This window comes from Manis pentadactyla, chromosome 8 (assembly GCF_030020395.1).
Source record: "Manis pentadactyla isolate mManPen7 chromosome 8, mManPen7.hap1, whole genome shotgun sequence".
NCBI classification, from domain to species: Eukaryota; Metazoa; Chordata; class Mammalia; order Pholidota; family Manidae; genus Manis; species Manis pentadactyla.
In genome coordinates, this window is record NC_080026.1 from 42,487,488 (window position 1) to 42,508,762 (window position 21,275).

Below are 21,275 nucleotides of genomic sequence, written 5' to 3' on the forward strand. Positions count from 1 at the left end.
TCTCCTTCACTCAAGGTCAGGGCAGCATCACAGTCTGACAACTCTTCCTGACTCACCCTCCCCATTTCCTCTTGCAGCCGTTGCCACTAATAACATTTCTTGCATGTCTAATCCCATCTTGATGTCTGCTTGTCAGATTTGCACGAGTCATTCAAAATGAGTTCCCAGAATGGATTTGAGCCCCACTCACAGGTTCAGAAAACTGCCCTCACATCCACTCTTGCTCAAGTCCAGATCTCAATATCTTGCATCTCCTCCTTTTTAGGAAAACATCCCAAGGCCCTCTGAAGCAGAGAGGTCCCCATGATAGTGGGTCGTCAAGTGCAGCAGTAGGAACAATGGGTCATTCCATCCCAAGGCAGCCACTAGACTACAAAAATGCTAGTTGGTCTCCTCCGCTTCCCTTTTCTTCTTCCTTTCCCTTCCTTCCCTTGAGGCATTTCGGTCCTAAAGCTTGTAGGTGGGGCAGAACAAGGTAGGAGTTCCTGCTAGCGTTGAGGGTGGGGAGAGCTGCAGGGGCTCAGAGCACAGCCATCGCCTTGCACAGTGAGGATATCCACATAGGGAATGTGGCAACCCGAGACGGCTGAGGAGGGCCTGATGATGGGCCGTCTGAGTGAGGGGTGGGGGGATTTCACTAGAGGAGAGGGTGTGGGGTGGAGCAGACCTGGGTGGGTGTTGGGCACAAGGCGTCAAAGTCTGAATGGATTTGGAGGGACTCTGTGTGGGGAAGGGGTGGCAGACACAAAGGGAGACTTGTTATACACAGGAGGCTAGAACAAATAAGTAGCTATATTTTGGACAATAGGATCTAAGGTTCTTATTGTCAGAAAGTAGAGCAAAAAATATAGGAAGGGAGAAAGCCAAACTGACCTTTGTGATGTTGGATTAGGGTTGCAAGCACCATTGTGAACGTGTCATTTTTAATACGTATAGGTAGACATAGAAATGTGAGTGTGTGCATGTGTATGTGTGTGTGTATAATTATCATTCTCCACTGAAAGAGGCCAGGGCTTTTTGGAGAAACAGTTGAGTTCAGCATCGAGACAGGGAGAGTACAAGATGAGTCCAGAACACCACACAGTGAGAAAGCTCAGTGACGCAGAGAGGTCAAAAGCACACAGAAGCCAGATGGAGAGGACTCTCACTGGCCAAATCAGGGCAATTGGAACACCACAATAAATATCATAGTGTAGTATAATTGAATAACAGAACATCGTACTAAGAAATGCCTATAAATGAGTACATTGGAAGTTAATGAGGAACCAGGTATTTGTAGTTTCAAAATTTCTCTCAACAAAATTCTTACTAACTATAAAGAGAAAAAGAGTCACTTTAAAGTGAAGAAGCCAAGCACCTACCACCTTAATCAAGTGATCAAAGTGAACATCAGCAGAAATGAGACAAATAAAAATCATGTACCACCTGACAGGATGCAATGAAGAGAACCCAGCATTGCTTGTGGACATTCCTGCCAATGATGTGTGATCTGAATCTCATCACAAGGCAACGTCAGAGAACATTCCACAAATTAACTAGTCGGGGAAGGACTGAAGGGCTCTTCCAAATAAGAGGCCAAACAGACATGACACAGATAGAATCTGTATGAGGAATATTACTGGACAAGTGGGAGGAGTTGAAGGATCTGAGGGTTAGAGAGGATTAATGTATCCATGTTAGTTACCTGATCTGGAAGGTTAGATCATGGCTGCATAGGAAAATGTGCTTGCTTGTAGGAAATGAATGCTAGTGTTTTCAGAGGCAGTGGTTATTGGGGTCAGTAGCCTATTCTCAAATAGCTCAAGGAACAAGTTCTTTGTGCAATACTGTACTTGCAACTTTTCTGTAATTGTACGATTATTTCAAAATGAAAAGATACTTTTAAAAATGCAAGTTGGCATATATTAAGTGGGAGTGAAAATTGACATAACCTTTTGGGAAGACACTTGGGCCTTCATCATGTAAATTTAAAATGCACATCACATTCCCTTGAACTATCAGTTCTACTGAAATACCCAGACTTTTTATACTGAGAACAAACACATGTATAAAAGGATAGTCTTTGCAGTATAACTTGTAGTAGTAAAGAGATCAGAAACAAGCAAAATTTCTAGTAATAGAGAGCCAGATAGATAAATTACAGTGCATTCGAATAATGGAATACTAAGCAGTCTTGTAAAATAATGACTAGAGTGAGCCAAACTCCAAATGAATTGTTAAGTGAAGTGTATGTATGTGTGTGTACATAAAAATATTTCTGGAGGGATATCTCAGAAACTATTGAGAGTGATCATCAGGAGAGGGGGGGTTCTATATCTTCTATACTGCTTGCATTTTATTACCATGTTCATTTTTATCTTTTGAACATGGTAGTTAGGTTTGAATAAAGGATATAGGAGAATTTGTCTATAAACTGTGCAAAGAGAAAAATGTACCTGCAATTAGGTGCTTGGCAAGCTTCTTAGTTGTCCTGGTCTGCTCAAACTCTCCATCCCCTGCCCCTCTACATTCATACATCAGTACAACATGCATACCACCACTGTCCTATTCCACACCTGTGACACACATTGCTAACTGATCCCAGAATTCATTACCACTGAGCCCAGACACAGAGAATCCTTCTCAGCAGACAGCCCAGTGGCTACTATGCATTTGCCAGTTTGGTAAGGAAGAAGAAAGCCTTTACATTCTTATCCTCCAGGGAACATTTCACAGAAGGAAGTCTTCAGAGGATGCTATCTCTTCGAAAGGCCTACCAGGTGTTCTAGTCTCCAGTAAGCAAAGCATCAAAGCACTGGGCCTGGCTGGGTGGTGCCAGTCCACTCCTGGAACTTCAGGAGAATCCGGTTGCCACTCAGTTCACGGACTACAAAATGGACTCAGCAATACCTTCAACCAACAGAGCAGGTACTTCTCCAACTTCGATGTGTCCAGGAATCCTGGGGAATCCTGTTGAAATGCACCTTAGATTCAGGGTCCAAGAGGGGGCCTGATATTCTACACTTCCTACAGGTTCCCTGGTGACCATGCTGCTGATCTTGGGACTGCACTTTGAGTAGCAAGGCCTTAGAACAGTGATTGTGAAAGTTTAGCTGCAATCAGAATCACCTGGAAAGTTCGTTAAAACACAGATTGCTAGGCCCACGTCTAGAGTCTCTCCTTCAGCAGGTCTGAGGTGGGGCCAAGACTGCACTCTTAGCAAGTTCACAGGTGATACTATCACTAGTGCTCCACGGCAGAAGGGCTCTGCTTTCCAACATGAACCATGGGAAAGGTCCTCCAGCAGCATGCAACCTCAGTTCTCCACAGAAGTCCGGGGAGCAAAAGAGGCAGAGAATTTGGTGGCATTGAGCATAGTTCGAATATGACCTCAGGAAAGCTGCTGAGTAAGCCTCAGGGCCACCGTCTATGAAATGGGCCTAGCAATGCCTTATGTCATAGAGTGGGTCCTTTGCAGCACTCCGGGAGCAAATGCAGGCAGAGGGCTTAGTGCAGTGCCTGGCACAGTCCAGTTTCCTGGCCCCTTTGCTTTGATAGGCATCCTGCCATCCCAAGGGTCTGCAGAAATGTGGAATAAATCCCCCATATTAGTGCAGCATCCCCAGGTAGACAGCAGATTTAGAGTTTGCTCACATTTGACATTTACAGGTGCTCTTAGTGCTAACGTTGAGTCATAAGCTGAATTTTTCCTAAAGTCTTCCCATTGCTCCATCCCAGTGCTGCATTTGCCAAGTGGTCTCTGAGCTTCCTCCTGGCCGTGATCCGGAGGCCTCTTTGCTTTTATAGGCAGTCTTCCTGGGAGAGTGTAACCTCAGGGACAGGAATCCAAGCCAGGCTTTCCTTGGTCTTTCATGAAGGCTTCCAGGCCCAAGCTCCTGCCCACCCCCAGCCATCCTGAAACCCTGGGTCATCACATCCATGATCTATGTTGCAAATTGTTGGCTGTGGTGGGGTGGCAGGGAAGGGAAGCAATGAAATACTGTCTGGCACAAGGCAGTGGAGGTTTTCAGTCAATCTCTGTGTATCTTCCCAAGGCAGCACAAAATAAAGACAGACAGAGCACTTGACAGCAACGAAGTCTCTCTCAGATGTCTGGCCTTTCTGAATATGGCATCCATCAGGGCTCATGGGGAATATACACTTCTCAGTGCCCCCTGGTGCCAAAACCCATGTAGTCCTTGAGGAAGGAGAGCAGCCATGAGAGGCCTCAATGCTTTGGGGAATTTAGATGAAGGTTTCCATTTAACTGAGTATTAACCCTTTAAGAACCCAAGCTTGATTCCCCAACTTCCCCACATCCCCAAATTCACTGTTAGAAAGCTTCTCAAGTAAATTATGCACTTCCATATTTCCTTCAGTAGATGCTACACAACATAATTTATTTTTATCATAATGACTCAGGTCATTACTAGAACATCAATTAGTATGTTTAATTGAGCCACTTGAACAACCTTCTTAACTCTTGATCCAAGTAAAAGTGCATTTTTTACTTCATACTTGTCTTAAGTAGATTTTTCCCCAGACCTCAGATTTGACAGCCTGGCTTTTTTTTTTATTTGGTATCATTAATCTACAATTACATGAAGACCATTATGATTACTAGGCTCCCCCCTTCACCAAGTCCCCCCCACATACCCCTTCACCAGTCACTGTCCATCAGCGTAGTAAGATGCTGTAGAATCATTACTTGTCTTCTCTGTGTTGCACAGCTCTCCCCGTGCCCCCCATACACTATACATGCTAATCGTAATGCCCCTTTCTTTTTCCCTGCCCTTGTCCCTCCCTTCCCACCCATCCTCCCCAGTACCTTTGGAGAAAGGGGAACCCTCCTACACTGCTTGTAGGAATGTAAATTAGTTCAACCATTGTGGAAAGCAGTATGGAGGTTCCCCAAGAAACTCAAAATAAAAATACCATTTGACAGCCTGGCTTTTTAAAACAAGTATTTGGTATATCCCTTGCTCTGCTTCTTTGCTAACTCATCTACTCTAACCTGGGAGCAAATTTGTTAACTGTCTTAGATTCCACTGGAGTTCACATGAGCTTAATGCCTGCCATAGAGGGGGATGGCTATTAACTAGATTACATAAAATATTTCCCCCTATGATCAACAATTCCTATCTCCAAGAGCCTTTGGATTTTTGTTCTAGCTCCTCAATGCTTTTCACCTTTTTTTAGTTCTATGAGCTCCGTGTTAGACTGCCACTGGGTACTTCTTCATAAGCACCTGTCCCTGTAGCTGTCACTTCACTGCTACAGGCATTCCTGCTGCAAGCTGTAACATCAAAGAGCCAGGCATGTTACAGTTGTCCATAAACTAAGAATTGGTAGCTCTGAGTGAGGACTTAGGTGGCCTTCCTGAATAAAGTGCAGACATTTCGGCTTTGGTTCATGCCTGTCTTGATGATCCCAAGGCCTGACTCCATGTATCTGGTCTGGTCTGCAGCTGGTGTGATAGAGGGCCTTGCTTTCTAAATATTAGTTAAAGCATTGTCACAGTATGTTTTGTTTCTCCTTCTGTAATTCCCATATAATGGGAAAAATAGGCTTATCACTGGAAGGGGCACAGATCCACTGTTCAAAACCAAGTATCTAACAGGTGAAGAAGCAGAGGCCCAAGGTGAGGATGGTGGCTTGCTGAAGATCTCACGGCCATTTAGGGTAGATCCTGGAGTCTCTTTTATTCTGATTCCCAGTTGAATCCCTTTACACAACATTACTTCAGTAATGTACTAGTTTCAAAAGTCATTACTTGATTCATATTAGCAACAGAAGCCCAATATATGTATTGATACAATGGATTCAAGGGGACCTGTTCTCTGTGGAGCATCCCTAAAGCTTCTCCAAAGAAGTCTGGAGCTTTTAGGACCAGTTTGAAAACTGATACCCATGTAATCTGTACTATATAATCCCACCCAGCCTTAGGTGAACCAGGAAATATATTCTCCATGTTAGGGAGATGGCATAACTGACTCCAACAAGGGTAGGCAGTTGGTCCAAAGCCAAACAGGAGCTTAGGTCCAGGATGGAGCCTGGAGTCTGGGGTCCTGAACTCCAGCCCTCTCTGCTCTCCATACATCCTATACCCTGCTTTCCATGGCATCAACTGCTTCTTGGAGAGGAATTCTATATCCTTGAGAAGGGAGAGCCAGTGGAGGTGCTGGCCAGGAAATGGCAGGATCTCAGGACGAGCCACTAGAGAAAACCAAGAGGAATCTCTCACTCTGCTCTCATTGCAGTCATCACCTGGATGCTTACTCAGCTCTAGAAAATGATTCAAAGTGACTGATACAGGATGCTTAGGACTTCACACTGTTTTGTTGATGACATTAAGTTGATCTTCCCCCAACAGTAAAACCAAAAATATATAGAAGTCAGTCTTCAAGGTCAGAGTCCTCAGAACTCAGATTATTACAGTAACCTCCTGCATTGTCCCTCTACCTCTTCTCTCCCTTCTCCAATTTATTCTCCATGCTGCCACAAAAAAATAAGCTTTTTAAATCATATGCTCAAAAACCTCCAATAATTCTCTGCTGCTTACAGAAGAAAAGTCCAAACTCTTTATCCAGTTTTGAAAAGACATACACACACTTAAACTACAGACTTTCCAAATTCATTTCCCAACCCTTTTTACAGCGTAGCTATTCCAAGTCAACTAACTGAAGTCTCCCTAATGTACCACACGCTTTGTTGGCTGGGGCCTCTGAACAGTCATTTTCGCTGCTGCAATATCCTTTCCCTTCAGAACTAGAGACCCAAATCCTGCTGATGCTCTAAGATACAGAGCAAGTGCCCACACGATGCAGAGGCAATCACTACCTCCTCCAAACTCCTTCATATTTTATCTGTACCTCTCTCAAGGCATTTATCACACTCTATTTTGTATCACTATTATTTATAGATATGTCGGATCTCAACTTTCAGACCATTTTTTTTTAAAGTAGGGTCCTCTTCAGTTTATTTTTACATCCTTTGCTCGATTTAGTGGTGCCCTGATCGCAGTAGATTTATTGAGGCAGAGTGAGAACTGCGTGGAATATGCAGTCTTAGAGGCTTGGATTCAAAACCTGACTCTGCTACCCACTACTTGCATGACCTTAACCAGGTTGTTTAGCCACCCTGGGCCTCAGTCTTCGCATCTGAAGGAAGAGAATAATATCTCCTTTGCACAGCTGTTAGGATAATTAGTTATAATTTGGGACCTAACTAATTCAAATAATACACAAATGCACACATTAATAAGTATTTTTGAAAAAAAAAAGAATCAGTTGAGGGAATGTATGAAACAAAGATCCAGCTGAACTGAAATTAAATTGGGAAACATCTTCTGACTAAATTCAGGAAACCTAAGGACTGGGGCCCCTCTCTTCTCAGCCAAATAAGACAGCATCCCCAGGCAGGAAATCTCAAAGGCTTTGCTGCCACTCCTTCCCACAGCTGATCCTCTACTTTTGGGGGACTGCCTGCCAGTTCTCCAGGGGGATCCTCTCCCTGAACCCTAGTCTCTGGGGTTGAAACATGGCCCCCAGATGGTGCTGAGGAGGAGGGGACAGCCCGCCTTCCCTCTGCATCCTGCCTGCCTCACCCACCAGGCCCAATGAGAAACAGGTGACTGCAGAGGGGGCTGAGGGAGGCTTTGATCTGCCGGCTGCACAGAAGCCAGCTGAGCCAAGAAGGCATAGTGTCAGATTTATTGCAGCCCTGAGAAGTACAGATATTAGGTTGGCTGTAGCTCACTGACCTCTTCAGGCTCTCCATTTTGGTCTGAAATTTATTACCTCCTAGGCTTTTTTTAATTCCCAGGGATCTGTGCCTTTAACATTTCTTCTTGAGCCCCCCAATTCACAAGGACTTCCTGTTTGCCGAGACCACAGATAAAGAAGACACAAACCACAGAACACCAACACTATGTAATTTTTTCGTTCCTGACTCCTTAATTTCTCAGCCATCTAGGTGTTCTGTCAAGATGCAGTCTGAAAGTCTAGACCAAGAGATATCTATGATAGAAAATGTACATCAGTATTTCAAGTCCTCTGAATTTATTCTAGCCATTTGACAGTTGCTTGGAGATACAATCTCAATTCTTGCAATGGCCCCTTCAGTGAGATATTTATGGCAGATACAACTGTAATTATTTACCTGTTACAAAGTCCAGGTCTGTCTGCTTCAGGTGATTCAGGCAGCAGAGGGACAGGGTGAAAAGATTCATCTTCCTCTTGTCCAAAGGTTGCCCTTTTGCCCTCAGGCCCCTTCCCCACTCAAAATAAAAATGCTGATGCACCAGACATGAACCATTTTCCGTGTGTCTTCTCGATGCCAGTATTGAAATAGGTGGAAGAAAAAACAAATACACATGAGAGGTGATGGCAAAGAGGTGAACATGGTGAGCTCTGTGAAGGCAGTCATGAGCTGTGTTTCATTGTTTTCTATTTTCTGGTTCAAACTAACACAGGGGTAAATTCTCCATCAGTGCTGAAAGGTCTAATTTTTTCCTGTATTCATATGCAAAATAATACATAACCATGTGGGTTGGCCCCCAAAAAGGCCCCTGCAGAGACCTTGCAGTTATTCCAGAGCTGCAGTCCCCCAGGAGTCCTAGGGCCAGCCTGGCTGACAGCACCTTTCTAAGTAGGTAGTTTGTGTTTCCGGTCCTTCCAGTCACACCTAACTTTTACCAGAAATGTTTCCCAAAGTAACCATCCAGTTTAAGGACAGTTTTCAGACAGCTTTGAAAAAATCATAATCCATTTCGAAAAGGCAAAGATTTGGCAATACTAACCACATCCATAAGCCTGTGCTGTGTGGATCCCTGGACAATTCCAAGGAAGAGACACAGATTTTTGCAAGTTCTAACAGTAATGCAGTAATAAATGTATCTCCAGTCTGAGAGACTTTTTGCATGACCAGCATCTGTTTGAAGGGGTATAAAAATCCCTGTACATATGTTATAAAAAAAACTGTAGTCAAGTTAACTTATATTTTTCATTGTGAACTTGAATTTTGGTTGCTGCTGTTTGTGTTCTTGGTGAAGGCTCCAAGAACAAAAAGCATCTGTGACGTTCGGTGCTCTGTGGTGGGGGTGAGATTTTTGTCTTTTGGCTCTTCTCCTGGCATTTGCATGGTTCAGAATCTTCTTGCCATCATGTTGAAATGATCAAGCTGCTGCACAGTTTAAACTTGCAGATAAAGCACTCCAGCTTGCTTGTCTTAATACATTGGAAAGAAAATTCTGCTTCAAATTTTTCTCCATTTTAAAATACTATATGCACCTTGTAGAATATTTGGTAATATATCTAAGTAGAAAGCCAACAAGGATCACCTAGAGTCAAGTGATTGATTTCTTTCGAGGATTGTTTTTCCTAAGCCTATATTTCACTAGTTTGCCATCAGGTGAATGTAGCAATTTTTATTTAGCATTGAAAAATATCTACCCTTCAGATCTCATGGAAAACTCTTCACACACATCACTTTTAACAGCTGTGCTCCTTTTCATTAAGTGGAAGTGTACCTACATTACTTTACTGTTGTCAATTATTGATATTGTTATTTCTTCAATTTGTTACTATTTCTTCTTCAGGTTCCTAACACAGGAGCAACTCAGAAGTGCTTAGTGTCTCCATCCAAGTGGATGGCCAGTACACCCTTATCTGCTCCAGATGAAGCCAAGGTCTAGGTCCAGGAACAAGACCTGTCATAAGAGTTACTCATCAGGATCCTTGGGCTCCTGGTCTGAGAAGATCTCCCAGGCATCTGCCTGCTGGGTCAGGGTGCCCACAAGCCACCCAGTGACAAAGGCTGCCCGTGAGCCCCACCTGGAGAGCCAGTCAAGCAGATTCTTTCAGCCACGAGCTCTCTAAGACCTGGTTGACCACCTGGTGCCCTGGCAGGTTTTTCCCACCCTGCAGGCCCTGCATCAGGGCCCTAGGGACAGCTCCCACCTCACTGAATGACCTCCCGGCAGATCTCAGGGGCCTCTCATGGTACAGGGCTGGTGGCCAGTGCTTTAGAGGCCCCTGGCCCTTTCTCGGGATAAAACTGCCCTTCAAGCCATGGCTGCCTGGCTCAGTCATAAGATATCTGTTACTTGTGCTTCTTGCCCTGAAACTGTCTTCATGATGTGCTTGTGTTAATTAATGCTATAGATGTATAGAAACACAGTCATGTCTAAGTAAAAAGTCTTAGTATTCATTATTATTACAGAAAAGGTACACAATGCCAGGCAGCACACTTAGGGAAACCATCTTCCCCAAGACCACACAGTGAGCAAGCCATAGAGCCAGGTTTAAATCCCCATCCACCAACATCAAAGCCAAAACTCTCTCTCTTCTGTCACTTTGACAATGCCAGAAATCTCTGGAATTATGCAGTCTTATTTTACAGATGAGAAGACCAAGACCTTAAACAGGAAAGTTGAGTGCCCTGTGATCACACACATCTTATTGGTGACTGTATCAAGTCTCCATAATCGGTCCAAAGCTGATCACTTGGTAGCAATTGATAATAAAACATAGTTTCCAGATGGTGTGAGTCCGGGATACTGAGGAAGGAGCAAATGCCACTGCAGGGCAGCCTTTGTTCTCCCCGGCTCTCAGCTCTTTCCAGTGAATTCTGAGTACTCCCAAGCTCCTGCCTCCAGCCTGCATGCATGCCAGGCTGTTTGTATAAGAACAGCACGTTCCCATGAACTCCGGAAAGCAGAAAGCACTGCCAATTTGCCCCAAACAGGCGTTCCAAGCTGGCCTGGGGACCTGTCAGTCGGTGATCAATTTGCCCATCACCATCACTGAGCCTGTAGGAGATTAGCAGCCTGGGACAGGTGGATCTGGTTTCCAAGCTAGGATCTGTGGTGACTCCTCAGAGCCTGGCTGGAGGGTGGGCCGGGGACAGGAGAAGCTACTGTTAGGCCTCAAAGCTCCAACAAATCCTTCCCCCAGCTGGGGAGGGCACCAGACAGTCCGACACCCTAGCTGAACTGATTTGGCACACTTGCAAGCAGCTGACGTTGCTCTCTGTTTTCCACAGCATGCCTTGAGAAGCTGTGGGCCTAAATCTTCCTGGGTGGCAGGGTGGGCACTTGGAGCCAATAGGTTTGCCATCCTTCTTAAGTGCTTAGGAAGAAAATAATGATAGCATGGCTGCATCTTGTATTTATAGCCCATTTCTTTTCCCAAAGACTTTTTATATCCATTATGTTCCATTACAAAAGTACTGAAAGCGTATTTCAGAAGGGATTTAGTGAATGTGGCAGGAAAGACCACAAGTGCCTGTGGGTCATGCCATCCATTAGCCAAGTGGACACAGAGTCTGCCTTTCCTGGTCACTGATTCAGGCTTATTCCTCCTCTAGCAGTGGTCTCTTAGGAAAGCTTCCTAATTTCTAGCTATCTTTGTTATCTGTTCAGTCAGGTGTAAAAACCCTGAATAAAACCCGACAATGGCTCCCAATTACCTACAGGATTGAGTCCAAAATCCTTAGCAGTGCTTACAAATGCTTTATGACCTAAACTCCACCTCTAATTCCTTGAACACACCAGGAAATTTAGTGTCTCTGTAATCTTGCATAAACTATTCCTTTTTCTTGTCACACCTTCTTTTCCCTTAAAGACTCCTATTCATCCTTCAAAACCCTACACAGGCATTAGGTCTTCTCTGCACATTCCAGAATCATACTTCTTTTGGATTATGTCACAACTTTGTACATCTGTGAATTCAAAGCCCACATACATAGAGGTCTCTCTCCCAACCATAAGACTATTCTAATGGTTACATTTGGAACCCAAAGCATGGCACAGTGCCTGACACAAAACACATACTGAATAACAGCTTGCATCCCTGGCCTGTAAAGAGAATTCCATTGGCACAAATCTTCTGAAGAGTTTGGCCCAAGGACTGAAGAAGGGAAAGACTTTATCATACATCTCTATTTAGGGACCACATGGAATCCTAGCAGAGATGGCAGTCTAGATCAGAGGCTGGGTTCTAGCAACTTAAATTGGTTCTTTGACACTCATTCCTGAGCTCTGAGATTACAAATGCAGGTGAAGTGCAGGCTAGGTCCTGGATGCAGAGCCAGGTGTCTGAGCCCATTCCTCAGCACTGTGTTGCTCCAGGCATACATAAAACATGGCAGTAACAATATATGAGCAGCCTTCACAGTGCTAAATTCCAGACTGCCCTGCTTCACCTTTACTCTGCAATCACTACCCATTTTCTACATTCCTTCAGTCCTGCTCCCTGACTTGTTCCACCCATTGACATCCATTCCCAGCTTCCACCCATGATTTCCATTCTTGTCTCTCTTCCAAACCTCTCTCTCTCCAGTCCACTTAACTGCAGATGGTTAGTGATCTTCTTCAAAGCAAGAGTCCCAGGATAAACCTTTCCGGGTAGTACAGCCCAGGCTAGCTTGCCTTTTGTATTTCCTCAGCCCAACTTAGTGAAGGGTTTGGAAACCATGTCCTAACTCTCAAAATGGAGGGACTCCATTGCTACTACTTATGGCCTTGGGAACTGAACCCCAGATCTGCCCGCCTCCAACTCTTTTGACTGTAGTCCACCAAAATCTGGGGATTAGTAAAGCAAAATACCCCATTTGGGGTCTGGGTATCTCACATGTTTCCTGCTGCCCAGGGAAGATTTCCAGCCTGGGCGAAGCTCCATCAAGCCTGAGAAATTTGTCTGAATCCATCAAAGTCATATTGGGATATAAAACTCAAAACCCCTCTCCCCAGCAGGAAGGCTCCACTCTGCCAAAACACCAGCATGCCCTGCCATCGGCAATAATTGCTGACAAGAATGGAAGAACCATGCAACATAAAAACAGTTTCAAATTGTTCAGCCATCCAAAATTGTCTACAGGCATGATACGGGTATCAATCAGAGGGAGGAAGGTGACTCACTTCTCTAAAACTTACCTGCCACCTTCATTCACCCACCCGCATCAGCCTAGTTCCAGGATTCTTGTTATCTGTCACCCATTCCATGCTGTCCCTCGGCACTTCCTTTCCCAGCCTGGCTAAAATGAACTCCGTCATGTTCTTGGACAATCTGCAAGGAGGAGTCACTAAATAGTAGAAGGGCACAGAGAAATAAAAGGAAGAGAAGAATTAATTAATTTACCATTGCTTTTGCACTTCTAGGGGAAGCATTCCTGGATGCCATAGGATTAACTTAGGTCATATTTAATGGGTTAAAACACTGTTGTTGATTAAGATGTGTAAAATTTCAGCTAAAAAATAAGTAGGTCATGGAGATGAGAAATACAGCATAGGGAGTATAGTCAATAATATAATAATTTTGTATAGTGACAGATGGTAACTAGACTGTTGTGATGAGCATTTTGTAATGCATATAAATGTCGAGTCACTATTTTGTACACCAGAAACATATTATGTCATTACACATCAATAAATATAAATAAAGCACAGTTGTTGAAAGACATCTCATTCTTTGACAAAATACTCACAGTAAGGGCTGCGTATTACACAAATGGGACGATCCCCCCAGAGAGTAAGTGGACCATCTGAAAGACTTGTTGGACTTGGATGGATGCAGAGGGCCAAGGCAAGAGATGGGCAGAGGTCAGTGAATGGAAATGGAAGACAAAAGCCCATTTAAGGAACTCAGAGTCTTTTTGGGGAGACAAAAGGGAGTGTATGAAAAAGCCAACAATTACAATGTGTAAACAGGCATTGGGGAGTTCGACTGTCAGCACCTGGTAATAAGAGGCTCCTGGGAGGGTTGAGCCCTGAGCTCTATAGGATCTGGCTGGGGAGGGAGCAAAGGGGGCCCCATCACAAGCTGTGGGCTCAAGGTGACAGAGGGGTAGGTCCTGCCAGAGACAAGAGGGCACTCGACGTGATTGCAGGCCATTATTCTGGCCTCGCTAGCTGCCCTGCCAAGGCGTTTGCCACTGTCACTATTCTCCTATGGCTAGGCTAACCTCTGAGATTTATTTCATTTATTTGTTTAGAAGTTTTGGCTGAATTAATCAATGTGTAGGTGAAGGAGCAGAGTCTTGAGGAGTGAGTGGGAATTAGGTGGAAATAGGAGAAGAGGGGCCCTGGCAGAGGAGCACTCAGTGCAAAGGTCCAGAGGCTGACAGTACCAGGCCTATCTGGGAGACCACGTGGTCGATGTGGCAGGAGTATTCCAGGTGGCAACTAGGAGGGTCAGGGCTGGGATGCTGAGCAGGGGTTCCATCTTGGAATGCATACAGGCTTTCTTATATATTTTAGCCAATTCAGAAAATACAGAAATGTTGCTTGGCTGTTATGCAGTTTATGATCTGTCTTCTCCCATCCCAGCAGGGAGGCGGGATTTGCAGGATGGTTTTGGTGGTTGAGAGGTGTTTGGTGGAGAAGAGATCCCCTCTTCTGAACATGAATCCCAGGCAGCCCCCAAATTCTGGCATTCTTGTCTGCATCTGCTTTCACATGATTCTCCAGATATAGAGCTGATGTGTTCAGAAGGGCAAACCAGCAGACTTGGATCTGGGCTTCCCTCTCTCCTCTTCCCCAGTGGGACTCAAACTAGGACTTAATGGCCTGTGTTTGCAGCCCCTGGCTCCCTCCTTTCCGTCTTTCTCCATAGGAGGCAGGGCAATGTGTCTGGGCTCATAGCATCCCTTTAAACGGGGTGGCTCTTGGCTGGGCTCAGCCCCAAAGTCCTCTCTGCAGTTCCCCAGCTTAGGAGTGATGCCTGATTGGACTCCAGACTCCAAGCTCACAGATTTGCTGCCGACTTTGGCACTGATTTGCAATCTGCAAGTTGATGGATGCTTAGGCTGCTGGCAGCTGGGTGAGTGAGAAGTGACTCTAAGATAAGAGAATCCCTCCGCAATATTTACAGCTGAGCTCTGAGAGTCCAGACAGCCTTCTGAGGCCTCAGCCAGGTCTGGGTGGGAGGAGCCAGCAGTGGGTGGGTGGCCCAGGGTCCTGGGATGAGCATGGACGTCCTGGCCAAAGGAGGAAAGCACTGCAGACTGGGATTCTGGGGCCCTGGATTCTCCTCCTGGCTCCAATCCAAACAAGTGGCGTGACTCTGGACAAATTATTTCCTCTGCTGAGGCTTTTTTGCCATAAGGAAGAGACAATCACTCCAGCCTTGATCTCAGCTGCAAGTATCAGAGGCTCAAATGAGATGACGCCTGTGAGAGGACCATGGAAGACTTTAAAGCTCCGTGGAAATGTACTGTGGAGTAGAGCCCAAGGAACAAGGACAGCGAAGGCTCCCTGCCACATGCTCACCTGACAACTGCCCACATGGCACTGGGGGTGCTTATGAGGATTTCAGGAATCACATGTTTAAATAATTACATATTTATTCTAAGGTACATAAACGTATGTTTGAAATAAAACCTGTGGTATGTGGCCCTTACAGGTTAGATATGGTTAAAATACAAATGCACATGACAATATTTCAAGTGTTGATGTGGCAACTGTTTTGAAGGTGCTCTTGATTGCCTGGAGTTTAGGAAATGTGCTGGGCACAGAGCTGTGCAGTTACTCACCGTTTCATTCCATCTTCCATCTTCCATCTTCCATCTTACAAGGGAGGCATTGCTGCCCCCATTCCTCAGCCAGGTGGCTGTCCACCCTTGCTGTCTCCAAGGGGAAGTGAGCAAGCAGGTTGGAAGAAGTAAGAACCTCATCTGGGTTCTGCAGCTGCTGTGCTGGAGCTTACCCAGGCCCTCAAACTCTAGAATGTGTGCTATTCCCACTATACCCAGTGATATTTTCTTCCTTGTGGGCATTTGCCATGGGGCATGTTCATGAAGGATTCTTATATATGCTCTCTTATGTAATCTTCACCTCAACTCTAGGAGGTGGGCAGGGGCACAGCCACTATAATGACTTTAGAGATATGGGAGGTTCTGGAAAAAGGAAAGAAAGAAGAAAGGAAGAAAATGGCCCACAGGCAGTGAGGGGAAAACCCAGGCCTCTGAGGCTGATGGAATAGCCCTAAGGTCCTTCCCAATTAGTCCATTTTGGGTCTTTGGAGCTTTATTCATGTAGCTAGTTTCCCTCCTGGGAGAGAGGGAAGGATATTGAAATTCAGAATAGAAGTGACATTTTAAGTAGTCCTTTCTAGAAAAGCAAATTACTAAAACCTTTGAAATAAAGTCCAGGTCTTGGGGAATTACTGAAGGTGGAGCTCATTTTTAAACTGGAGCAAGTTTGAGTTTGGAGGGGGCGGAAGATGGCGGCGTGAGTAGAGCAGCGGAAATCTCCTCCCAAAACAACATATATCTATGAAAATATAACAAAGACAACCCTTCCTAGAATAAAGACCAGAGGACACAGGACAATATCCAGACCACATCCGCACCTGAGAGAACCCAGCGCCTCGCGAAGGGGGAGAGGAGGCCCACAAACCAACAAGAAAGGAAGTCCTTCCAGCCATCACTCGTCCCAGTTCTGCAGACTATTCCTATCACCATGAAAAGGCAAAGCTACAGGCAGACAAAGATCACAGAGACAACACCAGAGAAGGAGACAGACCTAACCAGTCTTCCGGACAAAGAATTCAAAATAAGAATCATAAACATGCTGACAGAGATGCAGAGAAATACACAAGAGAAATGGGATGAAGTCCGGAAGGAGATCACAGATGCCAGAAAGGAGATCGCAGAAATGAAACAAACTCTGGAAGGGTTTATAAGCAGAATGGATAGAATGCAAGAGGCCATTGATGGAATTGAAATCAGAGAACAGGAACGCATAGAAGCTGACATAGAGAGAGACAAAAGGATCTCCAGGAATGAAACAATGTTAAGAGAACTGTGTGACCAATCCAAAAGGAACAATATCTGTATTATAGGGGTCCCAGAAGAAGAAGAGAGAGGAAAAGAGATGGAAAGTATCTTAGAAGAAATAATTGCTGAAAACTTCCCCACACTGGGGGAGGAAGTAATCGAACAGACCACGGAAATACACAGAACCCCCAACAGAAAGGATCCAAGAAGGACAACACCAAGACACATAATAATTAAAATGGCAAAGATCAAGGACAAGGAAAGAGTGTTAAAGGCAGCTGGAGAGAAAAAGGTCACCTATAAAGGGAAACCCATCAGGCTAACGTCACATTTCTCAACAGAAACTTTACATGCCAGAAGAGAATGGCATGATATATTTAATACAATGAAACAGAAGGGCCTTGAACCAAGGATACTGTATCCAGCACGACTATCATTCAAATATGACGGTGGGATTAAACAATTCCCAGACAAACAAAAGCTGAGGGAATTTGCTTTCCACAAACCACCACTACAGAACATCTTACAGGGACTACTCTAGATGGGAGCACTCCTAGAAAGAGCACAGCACAAAACACCCAACATATGAAGAATCGAGGAGGAGGAACAAGAAGGGAGAGAAGAAAAGAATCTCCAGACAGTGTATATAACAGCTCAATAAGCGAGCTAAGTTAGGCAGTAAGATACTAAAGAGGCTAACCTTGAACCTTTGGTAACCACGAATTTAAAGCCTGCAATGGCAATAAGTACATATCTTTCAATAGTCACCCTAAATGTTAATGGGTTGAATGCACCAATCAAAAGACACAGAGTAACAGAATGGATAAAAAAGCAAGACCCATCTATATGCTGCTTACAAGAAACTCACCTCAAACCCAAAGACATGTACAGACTAAAAGTCAAGGGATGGAAAAACATATTTCAAGCAAACAACAGTGAGAAGAAAGCAGGGGTTGCAGTACTAATATCAGACAAAATAGACTTCAAAACAAAGAAAGTAACAAGAGATAAAGAAGGACACTACATAATGATAAAGGGCTCAGTCAAACAAGAGGATATAACCATTCTAAATATATATGCTCCCAACACTGGAGCACCAGCATATGTGAAACAAATACTAACAGAACTAAAGGGGGATATAGACTGCAATGCATTCATTCTAGGAGACTTCAACACACCACTCACCCCAAAGGATAGATCCACTGGGCAGAAAATAAGTAAGGACACAGAAGCACTGAACAACACAGTAGAGCAGATGGACCTAATAGACATCTATAGAACTCTACATCCAAAAGCAGCGGGATATACATTCTTCTCAAGTGCACATGGAACATTCTCCAGAATAGACCACATACTAGGCCACAAAAAGAGCCTCAGAAAATTCCAAAAGATTGAAATCCTACCAACCAACTTTTCAGACCACAAAGGCATAAAACTAGAAATAAACTGTACAAAGAAAGCAAAGAGGCTCACAAACACATGGAGGCTTAACAACACGCTCCTAAATAATCAATGGATCAATGACCAAATCAAAATGGAGATCCAGCAATATATGGAAACAAATGACAACAACAACACTAAGCCCCAACTTCTGTGGGACGCAGCAAAAGCAGTCTTAAGAGGAAAGTATATAGTAATCCAAGCATATTTAAAAAAGGAAGAGCAATCCCAAATGAATGGTCTAATGTCACAATTATCGAAATTGGAAAAAGAAGAACAGATGAGGCCTAAGGTCAGCAGAAGGAGGGACATAATAAAGATCAGAGAAGAAATAAATAAAATTGAGAAGAATAAAACAATAGCAAAAATCAATGAAACCAAGAGCTGGTTCTTTGAGAAAATAAACAAAATAGATAAGCCTCTAGCCAGACTTATTAAGAAGAAAAGAGAGTCAACACATATCAACAGTATCAGAAACGAGAAAGGAAAAATCACGACGGACCCCACAGAAATGCAAAGAATTATTGGAGAATACTATGAAAACCTATATGCTAACAAGCTGGGAAACCTAGGAGAAATGGACAACTTCCTAGAAAAATATAACCTTCCAAGATTGACCCAGGAAGAAACAGAAAATCTAAACAGACCAATTACCAGCAACGAAATTGAAGCGGTAATCAAAAAACTACCAAAGAACAAAACTCCCGGGCCAGATGGATTTACCTCGGAATTTTATCAGACATACAGGGAAGACATAATACCCATTCTCCTTAGAGTTTTCCAAAAAATAGAGGAGGAGGGGATACTCCCAAACTCATTCTATGAAGCTAACATCACCCTAATACCAAAACCAGGCAAAGACCCCACCAAAAAAATAATAAACTGGAGCAAGTTTAAAGGAAACATCTCCCCCTTTAGGTAGAACCCCCAAAGAAGGCAGCAGAGTGCAGTGAAAGGCATGTGCCAGTGCAGGCAGCTAAGGGCCAGAAGAGCATCTCACTGGGGCTGCTTCTGTCTCTGTGGGCAGCTCACTGCAGGACCAGGGCAATCATGTGCAAGAGCCTTACTATTCACACCCTTAGAATGAGTTTACTTTGAAAAGGAGGTAAGAAATTTGATACTTGGATTAAACATGTCCGTATCCCCAGTTTCAGTTTCATAGTTCTCAGCAACACCTGACATGATGCATAGTTAGTTTTCAACATCTCTTCCCTGTTGCATGCAAGGAGCCTGAAAGCAGGAACTTTGGGTCAGCACCTGGATCAATGGCATTCATAATAAATACCCTGTAAATGTTTATTGAAGGTAGGAATGAATGATGAATGATGAATGAACGAATGCTTTCATTGTAAGCTTCATTAGGAAGAGATTAAGGCTCTCGTTCACTTCAGTATCCTAACACCTAGCACAGAGCCTTGACATACTAACCTCTCAGCAACTGTTCATTAAACAAATAAATGTAATAATGGGGAAACACTTGTAAACATCAAGGCACTACAAACACTAAAACATAAGATATACAAATATATGAACAATATCTCACCAAATAGCAATCCCAAAAGAGAAACTGAAATTGTGTCAACGTACTCATCCCACTTTGCTACATCTTTTGACTTCAGTCAACCAACTGGCTATCTTGAAAATAACCAGCACATAATCTCTTGGTAATAGTCACTTCTATGGATGAATTCAGCTGATTGCTTCTCAATCGATGTGCCTGTAGAGACAGAGACAGACTCAAGCCAAAGGTGAGATTGCAAAGGTGAACCCGGTGCCCAAAGCCTGCCAAGAGAGGAACCAGCAAGGGCCCATTAGACCTTGAGAATGAACTCTGTGCTAATAATCTAAGCTACCATTAGTGACTGAAGGCAGAGGGTTTTTTTAAATGCTAGAATGCATATGATTTTTATCTTGACATTATCCCTGTAATCATTGGTCTTAATTAAAGACTTCTGTCCTAAAAGATAGATGGACTCAAACACTTAAATATATGGTAATTTTTCACCTCTTAAATACTGTTTCTCCCAAGACATTCTTCCATGTACTTCAATTTAAAGACCAGCAGTTGTCTTCCTCCAACTATTTGAAAAAACACTAAAGATGGGCTGGAAGGTGATGGTAAAAAATAATAATAATTCTAACACTCTCCATTCTTCCTGACTAAGGAAGTTAAGCAGTTAAAAGTCCGGTTAGAATTTTTTTTTTTTTTTTTTTTTATAATCAAGAGTCAGGTATTTGAAAAAATGCCAAAACATGTTACTGCTTGTTGATCCATAAATATCCAGGGCAAGATAGTCATCTAAAAGAAAACGATGGGTATCATTCACTTTCCTCCTTTTACCTCTGGCTGTTGCCAAGCAGGCAGGGATTCCCAGGGCACTCCCCTGGCATCTGATTCCCCAAACTCCCCTTCCCATCCTGACTCACTTGTCATTTCACTCTGCCACAGTCCTCAATGGTCTGGGGTACTTTCAAATCCCTTTGGGGAAGTTCTGAGCTCAGGCTCATGTTTAAAAGCACCATTAAGTGGGGCTGTGTGTATCTGGAGAGAATATGAGTTCTTTGTGATGGATAGGGGTTGGGAATTTTTTTTTTTCGGTAGCAAATCTTGAACTTCAGCAACAATCAGTCTTATCAGCAACATCTTAAAGAGCTGCAGGCAACAGTGAATATCTTTGTGTAAATCTAGATGTTGCTCTTTTCCACTTTGTCTAAAGCAAGACAACTCTTACTTCAGGAAACTTTATGTTCCAGGCCCCCCACAGTCCAACATTAAGCTAGAATTTTCAGGCTCTCTGCTGGGCCTTGCTGCAAGTAGAACCCATCTGCTGATCACTCCCAGTCACACACTCTCCCCAAATGACATATTCTCTCTCCTGCCTCGGTGTCCTTGCTCCTGATGTCCCAGCTCTCTTACATGTCCTTCCTCCCATCTCTATTCATTAAGACATTACTTGTTCACTGCTGTCCTGTTTAAAGGAGATCATGATACCACATGCTCTCTAGTAGCCCAGTCACCAGTAATCAGGCCCCCTTCCTTCATTCCTGTCTGCTTCACACCTCAGCAGGGGATGAAGTGG